General features: G+C 43.0%; 1 protein-coding gene across 2 annotated transcripts in view; it reads left to right on the top strand.

The window, feature by feature from the left end:
- Positions 1-1,025: 1,025 nt before the first annotated feature.
- RAI14 (retinoic acid induced 14) overlaps positions 1,026-9,250 on the top strand; it is a 151,838-nt gene continuing 143,613 nt past the window's right edge. The window contains exons 1-2 of one of the 2 annotated variants that reach the window (XM_029941022.1): positions 1,026-1,237; positions 7,764-7,883. The gene's annotated coding sequence lies outside the window, so the exon portion shown is untranslated. The remainder of the gene's footprint in view (positions 1,238-7,763; positions 7,884-9,250) is intronic. The other variant, XM_029941025.1, reaches the window with a different exon arrangement.

Below are 9,250 nucleotides of genomic sequence, written 5' to 3'. Positions count from 1 at the left end.
ATGGTTCCCAATGTATTATGATTCCTGGCATATATGTTTTTGTGTAGTTCCTTCCCACTTAGATTCTCTTGGCCATGGGATTAGCTTTGGCAATGGGACTATGGCAAGCATGATGTAAGTGGAGGCTTAATAGGCCCTTGCACACTGAGGCTCATCTTCTTGGGATACTCATTCTTGGAACCAAGCCAATAGTCCATGAGGAAGCCCGAGGAACCATAAGAAGAACTGAGCTCTTAGCCAATATTCTCTACTAACATCCAGCTAGGGACCAATACTATCAGCTGAAGAAATGAGGCCATTTTACACCTTTTGGCCATCCTGGTACCCCAACCTACACCACATGAAGCAAACAAACCATCTGGTCGACCCACAGAATCATGAGAAACAATAGATTATATTCTATTGTTTTTGTTTTAAGACACTAAGTTTCCAGCTTGTTTGTTTTACAGCAACAGATAAATGCAATATCCATTCTTCCCATTTTCCTGTTAGTCAGACCCCAATTTTATTTCATGTACAATGCACCCAGCTAAAAATATCTATTTCCTACCCTCCCTTTCAGAAGGGAGTGGCCATGTGACACAGTTTGGCCAATAAAATTGAGATGTTGGTTGGGGCTTTCAGAAAATTTCCCTACAGAGCAGACTCTACTGGCTGTCTATTCTTCCCCCATTTCCTGCCTGAACACAGAATGGATGCCGTAAGTGGACAAACTACCTTCTAACAATGAGGGGAAACCTAGAGAACCACAAAGACCTCAGACCTGACCACCTTGAGCCACTGATCTAGAAGCAGGCGACTTTTCAAAGTGTGAGGAAAACAAGCCCTCATTGTGTGAAAGCCATCGTTGTCTCATAATAGTCACTGTCATCACTACAACAGGCAGCTGATTATGATGCCAGTAGTGTTTCAGTCGCAACATTATGTAGCAGCATGGAAGCTGCACAGCACAGTCAATGTCAAGCCAGGCTGCACGTTGTAATAGGAATCTCTGTGGGTGCAGATGAGTTACTTATATTTTGGTTCCCATAACATACTGCTTCTAATATTTAAGCAGAACAGAATGCCTCACATTTTCAAGGTCATTGCTTGCCAGACAACATGGCTTGGCAGAGCCACAGAATAGTGTCAAAGAAGCAGAAAGCAACATGAACTCATCTGCTGTCTGCTTTTGGTGACTCTTCACCCATGCATGTCTGTAGACCATCTCTGCAAATAGGTTGGCAGCTCCATGAAGGTAGAAAACATCTTTTTTTTTCTTTTTTTGTGTGTTCCATGCTGTACCTTATAGTGTAGTTGACAAAGTTTTCATGTAAGATGGCAAATAGTGGGGTGCCTGAGTGGCTCAGTCAGTTAAGCGTCCGACTTCGGCTCAGGTCATGATCTCATAGTTAATGGGTTCGAGCCCTGCATCGGGCTCTGTGCTGATAGCTTGGGGCCCAAAGCTTGCTTTGGATTCTATGACTCCCTCTCTCTGCCCCTCCCCTGCTTGCTCCCTCTCTCTCTAAAATAAATAAACATAAAAATTAAAAAAGATTAGAAATGTTTAACTATAGGCTATGACATATTTAATAATGGTTGAATTGATTTTGATATATACCACTATTTTATTTTTCTCTGGCTTCTATGAATCTCTTTTGCTTCTCCATGTAGGTAATAATTATCGATAGTATTTATTTGGCTCTTGCTCTGTGCCAGGTACTATTGTACGTGCTTCGGATGTATTAATTATTTAAGCTACAAGATAACCAAGAGGTGGTACTAATATTACCCTCAGTTGGCAGATGAAGAAACTGAGGCTAAGAGAGATTAATTGACCTGCCCCAAATTGCACAGCCTTGAAGTGGAGAACCCAGGGTTCCAACCAGAGTATTTCTTCTTTGTTTTTGTTTTAAAAAATTCCTTCAATTCTCATTTATTTAAAATCTTAAAAATCTTAAAATCTTAAAATACTAAAATCTTAAAAATGTATTCACTTGCATACTTGAAAGACCAATTTCAAAAAGAACAAGCAATCTAGTCCATGTGGTCTACTGAGGGTTTTAAAGAGAACAAACAAACTCCATGTTTTAAAGCAAAGAGAAAATAAAAGAGAGGTCAATCATGACATCGGCCCAGGAGTGGACAGTTGCCTCCAGCTGGAGAAGAAGCCCATTCTCCAGGCTACACGGGAGGATGCCTGCCTCAGTGTAGATCCTCTGCCCCAGTGTAGATGAACCAGAAGTTCATCTACAGAAGTGGCTTCACACACTTCTAAAAATTTTTTTTGGTGTACCTACCTCTAAGCTCGAATCATTTTCCACCCCTCTGAATCACACACTCAAGTAAGAATGCTTCGGCTTGGAGCAGAAGGCAGTTAGGTGAGGGACGGAGCCTCAGGATGAGAAGAAACACACTGAATGTTCTCATATTTTCTTAATATGAGTGAGTTATGTTGGATGTGAGTGGAGAGTCCTCTTAAGGCCACAGTTTAAATAAAAACACTTTAAAATACTTCCCAGAAGCCCACAAAGCAAATATGAGACCCACTCAGACCTCTGCCTCCCTCTTTGTCCCTGAGCCCTGGGTCTCCTAGTGGCAAATTTCCCAGACTAAGTCAGTGCCAACTTAGTCTTCTGGTTCTCTCAAAAGGCCTCCAAAACTCCCTTCCTTTTTACGTAATTCTAAAGAACAAACCGCCCTCTGGTTGGCCAACAGTGACCTCGATATCCTTAACACCAGAACTCTGCCCTCCTCCCTTTTGTCAGTCTATTATTGTGAAGCCAATTTATCTTCTTGGCATTTGTGCTCTAAAGGTTCTAGGAATCCATGGGAGGAAATCACTATGGCCTTTTTCCTGCTTTGGCTGGCGTCGGTTGGTTCTGTGGACCTTCCCTGTCCTACTTCATCTCTGTTGAGGGAAGATTTCCACGGTGATCTTTCTGGATTCCCCAATTCTGTTCCTCTCCTCTCCTCTGGCATGTCGCAGTATGGTCCAAAACATTTTTATGGTCTGAATCTTGTTCTGAAACTCAAACAGGAAGTCTAGAGGGCTGTCTGAAAAAGAAGCCAAAGGAAGAATGATAACTTTGCCTTATAAGAACCTCCATCCTGAATGTGAGAAACCTGCTTGAGGTGCATATTTGGAGAGTTGAGGAATTTGTATTAAGGCAAAACACACTAAGGACTTGTGGAATTTTGCTAAATATCTTCACAGCAATGTAGTCATATATCTTAAGTACTAACAGGCTGCCGTGGAAAATGAATCTTAAAAATGTGTTCACTTGCATAGTTGAAAGACCAATTTCAAAAACAATAAGCAATCTAGCCCATGTGGTCTATGAGGGTTTTAAAGAGAACAAACACAAATGGAAAAGCGAAAATGAATAACAGAAGTTAAATGGCTACAAAGCCTTTGAAAAACACAAGGGAGAAGCCATAACAGATGCAAAGTAACTCATCAGCAAAAGTAGTGCACAAATTTATTATGGGTGCATTATTCAGATAAGGAAGGGACATGAATTAAAATGTCTCACAGGCAGGCGTTGATCTCAATGAAGAAGACAAAAATCTCGGAGCTCCGGTTTAATGCCGTAACAGAAAACAAGTGTGCCGGGCCAAAAAAAAAAAAAAAAAAAAAAAAGCCCCACCAGTGGCTTGGTTGAGAACCACTCTCTCAAGAAATCCTTCTGGAGCATTGATTCTTGTAAGGCCCACTGCCAGAGCCACCCACCCTCTTCACCCGATGTCATTTATTGCTTGCAAGGCTAAACCAAGAACCAGGTGCTCCAGGCATGGCTGCGACAGCCCATAAAGCCTGGCCCCACTTTATGATGATCTAGGGACAGAGTATAAAATACCAATGCCTGGGCCCCACACCAGACCACTTTAATCAGTATCCTAGGGCCTGGGGCCAAGGCAGTTAGTGATCTTTAAAGGCAGGTGGTTCTAATAGGCTGCCAACATTGGGACCCACCATAAAGTAAGGAGAAAAGCTGCACATGGCACAGCCATAGATTTACATCCGTATTATTGCTTCTGCCTGGAGAGCTTTGTGAACACTTTTTCTCTTAGATTTCTGGTAACCAAGTAATTGCCTTCTCAATTTTCTCGAATTCTACGACCCTCCTCTATTACATTTCTGGGAGAGCATTTTCTGGAATTTCTAACAGGAATGGCAGAACCACCATCTCAGCAACATGATGGCTATTTGGATCATCTTAAAATGTTCCTTCTCAGCAAGGAGAGGCCACCAAGATTGAGCTTTTGGTGGCTGTCGCCTGTTGTTAGGTTAATCTCACCTGGGTTCCAGTTCTCTTATCCAGGCCTTCGCCAGAACTGGGAGACAGACGTCATGAGACCAATACATAAATGCTTTATAAGTCAGTGTGGCCTGACGGCAATAGGGGGTAGTGGTTAGGAGGACCCCTGGAGTTGAGTCTCCCAAACTTTGATTCTTGCTGCCGCTTTTTCTGACTCTATGATTTAGGCAAGTTACTGGGTCTGTTTGAAACTCAGTTTCTGCATCTTGTAAAAATAGGATAATACACCAACCAAGTTGCTGTATTAAGAAAAACTTTGCATCTATTAAATTCTCAACCTATATTAGGTCTTTAGCGATCGTGTTGTATAGCAGTCAAGAGTGAAGACTCTGGAGCCAGAGCCTAATGTGAATCTTAGCATTGCCACTAGCTGTGTGACTTTAGGCAAGTTACTTAATCCCTCTGGGCTCCAGTTCCCTCAAGTGCCAACAGGCCTAATAATGGCACTTTATTCCTTTTTACCTAAGAAACATCTCCATGAGAGGGCAACCTTGTTCTCAAAAAGTCTCCTCTCACCTTCCTGCCAGTGGTCTTCCTCTCTTTTGTGTCCTCAGTTCCCTACCCCTCTCCTTAACTCATCGAAGCCTCACGTTGCCCGGCTGTCTTAGAATTTCTGGTCTGTGTGGATTCTCTGGATGTCCAAAATTAAGAGTGATCTTCTCCTGTTAATCTCTCATGTCAATTTATTCTTAGTCCAGTTAGAAGGACTTTGAAGAGCATAGAAAATTCTTTCTCCTCAACATAGAGATTACATGTCCTAACATTAGGGTGGCCTGCCAGCTCAGTTTGCTCAGGACAGTTCCAGTTTATGCCTTTCGTCCCAGTATCCTGGCTGGTTTATAATGTGCCTGCCCCCTTTCATTCTCAAAAGTGTCAAAAGTGTCCCAGATTAAACAATTAAGTATATGGCCACAGGAGTTATATATATGCCGCTTAGAAAAACCCCTCCTATGGAGTAGATGCTAAGCATGTCTTAGATGCTAATATTAACCCCTGTAGTAGTTTTTCCCAATAGAAATACAATGCAAGCTGCATAGCGATTTTTAACTTTCTAGTTAACAACATTTTATAAAGTAAAAAAGTGGGGTGCTTGGGTGGTTCAGTGGGTTTGGTGTCTGGGTCTTGGTTTCAGATCAAGTCATGATCTCATGGTCATGAGACTGAGCCCCAAGATGGAGTCCACACCGGGTGTGAAGCCTGCTTGGGATCCTTCTTTTCTCTGTCTCTCAAAATAAAATAAACTTAAAAAAATAAAATCTTAAGGGACACCTGGGTGGCTCAGTTGTTTGAGTGTCAGACTCTTGATTTCAGCTCAGGTTGTAATCCTGTGGCCATTGGATTGAGCCCAAGTTGGGTTCTGTGCTAAGCATGGAGCCTGCTTGGGATTCTCTCTCTGTCCCTCTGCTACTCTCCCTTACTTGCACTCTCTCTCTCTCAAAAAGAAAAAACTCTTGAAAAAAAGTAAAAAGAAATGAGTGAAATTAGTATGAACATATTTAGCCTAGTACATCCAAAATTAGCATTTCAGTATGTAATTAATATAAAAATTTTTAGTGAGATGGGATATCTGGGTGGCTCAGTTGGTTAAGTGTCCAACTCCCGATTTTGGGTGAGGTCACGATTTCATGGTTCATAAGTTCAAGACCCACCTTGGGCTCTGAGCTGACAGCAAGGAGTCTACTTGGGATTTTCTCTCTCTCTCTCTCTCTCTCTCTCTCTCTCTCTCTCTGTCACCCCCCTTCAAAATAAATAAATAAAACTTTAAAAATGTTAAAAAATTATTAGTGAGTTACTTTTCATTTTTTTCTCATTCTGCATCTTTGAAATCTGGTGTATATTTTGAATGCACAGCACGTCTTAATTTGGACTAATGACATTTCAAGTGCTCAGTGTTTGTGGTCTACTTTATTACTATGGTCTTCCTGAATTATTAAGATGCTATACAAAATTTGTTTTATTAATTCTTCCATGTCACAATTTCCTATTTGGAAACATTCCTAAGAAAATACAAAAAGCAGTTTTTCTATGAATATTTGGGGTCTTTGCAGTAGATCATCTCCATCCAACCTTTTCATTGTGTTTTTGTTCCATTCTCTGGACTGGAGCCAATATTGCCACATTCCTGTAAATCATGCTGCTTCTAACTAGACCCAGAAGCGCAGTCAGATCCTAACCAAATGCCAAATAAAGCAAAAGGTTACTTTTTGGCTCTGCTGTGAGACCTATCTCTATTTCTTCTATTAGAGATAGTTTCTTGTCACCCCAACTAGTCTTAGCCTTAGTTTCTTAGACTTAAGACATTCCTAATCTGGGGAGAAACAATATTGATAATCGATGGAGCAAGAAAGAAGGGATGTGACATTTTTTAATTTCAAAAATGAAAAATTGGCCCTAGCAGTCAATGAATTTCTGTCACGAATCCTGGATGGCAACCCTCTTAGGAGTCTGCATTCTTGCTGGCATGAGATTGACCTGCTAAAACAATTAGAGAACGATGCTTTGCAATAGAATGTAACAACAGGATTGTTTGTGATGGCTCTTCAAATCAAGAGAATGGGCTCAGGATGTTAGAGCTGAAAAAATTCTCAGAGACCAGGTAGTTCAATGTTCTTTTTTACTGATTAGGAAAGTGGGGCCAAAAGAGGTTCAAACATATGGTGAAGTTCAAGTGGCAAGTTTGTAACATGGTCTCTATTCTTGTTACTGCCAGGACTGCTTATTATACCACAGTTACCTTGGTTTGGGAGTAATTGCCCTATTAAAATACAACATGCTGTTCCTCCCAAAGACGTTTTACCCACTTTTTATGCAGTTTAGATGATCATGTTATATACACATACGCGCGCGCACACACACACACAGCCAAACTCCTGAGCTTGCTGAGTAGAAGAGTCTCCTCTGGAGATCACACAACCCAATGCACTCTTTGTACAGCTGAGAACAGAGGCTCCATGAGGCCCCCTTATCCCTTCATCTTTCCAGAACGTTCCGAGGAATCTGACATCAGGGACAGCTCTGGGGAGGAGGACATGCCAAGAAGGTGCTTGAGAATTGCTTTTAGAAGCATTTGTGCAGCAGAGGGCAAAGGAAGTCAGTTGTTCCAGGCCCTGCCATGCGTCAGCCCCTCACCCAGGTCCCCGACAGAGGCTTTGTCTGTCCTTCAGGTGCCATTTACCCTTGCTGCCTTCTCTCAAACCTTTTCACATGGGCCTGGTCTCCATTAAAGTATGTATTCAACGCACCCTGAATGAGGTAGCATTTCTAAAAGTCCTAGGCGAAAAGCAAACAAACCCCCACCAATGAGAAGATTCCATTCCAACCCATACTTGACCATCAATTCCTCTACAGGTGGCAGAACTTCCGCTGTGGTCTGAACCAGGTGTTTGAGTTTTCAAGGGCAGGAGGGATCTGGAAACGGATCTTGGCATATCAACCTAACTATAAGAGTCCTTCCCTCCACAGCAACCCCACACCCAGTGTTGGACTTGCTGATGTTTGAGGGTGAGGTTATACATTGAGGAGAATAAGCACTCAAGCCACCGGCAGGAGACACAGAGCTGACACAGGCAGGTGCGCTCAGAGGTAAGTGGCCCCAACACTGCCTTGTGGTGTAAAAGAAAGAGTAATTGTTTGATATGAACTCCTTCGACTTGTCAACTCTTTCTACAGAATACGTGCATGTTTGCTTTCCAAGGTGGCATGGTATCCCCCATACCATACTCCGAAGCCCACCTTTTCAGCTGCCGCTGCTTGAAGGAGATTCACCAGCTAAAAGCAGAACCGAAAACGCACAAGTGGCAGTATGCGTCTCCCCGACTCTCCTGCAGTACAACCTTAAGTGTGAACCGTAGTGAAAACTGTATTGTAGAGATTGCCAGCACTAGACAAACAAGAAGTTTGCTGGCTCACATTTCTCTTAAGAGTGTCATTTTATTCACGAGGGATAAAGGACAGGAAGAGGAGTGTGTGTCTTGCTTTAAACAGGCTATTCATCACTTTTCGAAGAAACTCTGATGGATGATTTAGGAAGGCCATAGTGCGCAGTGACTTCACAGTTCATAGTTGCTTCCTATGTGACAAGTTACCTGTTAAAGCTAGACAGTCTGTTCCTCAGCGGGGCGGGGAAAACAAATTCTAACGTCTAGACCATCAAGAAACAGCCAAGACATTGAAAACTGAACTATGCTGGTGTGAATTTCACTTCCGTGGAAGTTAATTTTTTTTTATGTTTTTTATTTATTTTTGAGAGACAGAGAGAGAAGCATGAGCAGGGGAGGGTCAGAGAGTGAAGGAGATACAGAATCTGAAGCAGGCTCCAGGCTCTGAGCTGTCAGCCCAGAGCCAGACTCGGGGCTCGAACCCACGAACCGCGAGATCATGACCTGAGCCGAAGTCGGACGCTCAACCGATTGAGCCACCCAGGCGCCCCTGAAATTAATTTTTTTGTTGAAGTTCAAATGACTTACAGTGGATGCAACCAGAAAGGACTCGTGCCATTTATTCTAGAAGGCTTCCTGCCCCGCGTTAAGGATGCAGAGCTAACCAGGAGAAGGGAGGGGCTTTGGTGAAAAGACCTTTCGGAGCCATAGCTGGTTAGCAAGACTAGGATGAATGGAAAAGCAGCCTCAAATTAATGGGTAGGTGGAGAGCTCTGAAATCCGTGGAATTACAGGAGGAGTCCATTAAGATTCAAATGCCGGTTTTGGCCAGCTGGAGAAAGGAGAGACGCTGCGGGGGGTCCGGAGGGTTGGGTAAGACCCTCCCTCCGAGCAGCCCGGACACGGCTCTGAGGACGTCCCCCATTCGTGCCTCTCGGTTCAGGCGGTAGAGTTCTCCTTTCTAACTAATGCGTGAGCAGAGCAACGCGTCACGCCTGTAGCTTTCTGTTGCCACCTGATGAGTGTTAGCAGTCACTCCTACCAGTCCAGAGAAAGAGCGGATTCTAGTTT

Source organism: Suricata suricatta, chromosome 6 (genome assembly GCF_006229205.1).
Source record: "Suricata suricatta isolate VVHF042 chromosome 6, meerkat_22Aug2017_6uvM2_HiC, whole genome shotgun sequence".
Lineage (NCBI taxonomy): Eukaryota > Metazoa > Chordata > Mammalia > Carnivora > Herpestidae > Suricata > Suricata suricatta.
Note: the sequence above shows the minus strand (reverse complement) of the source record. Positions and strands in the feature narration are given on the sequence as shown.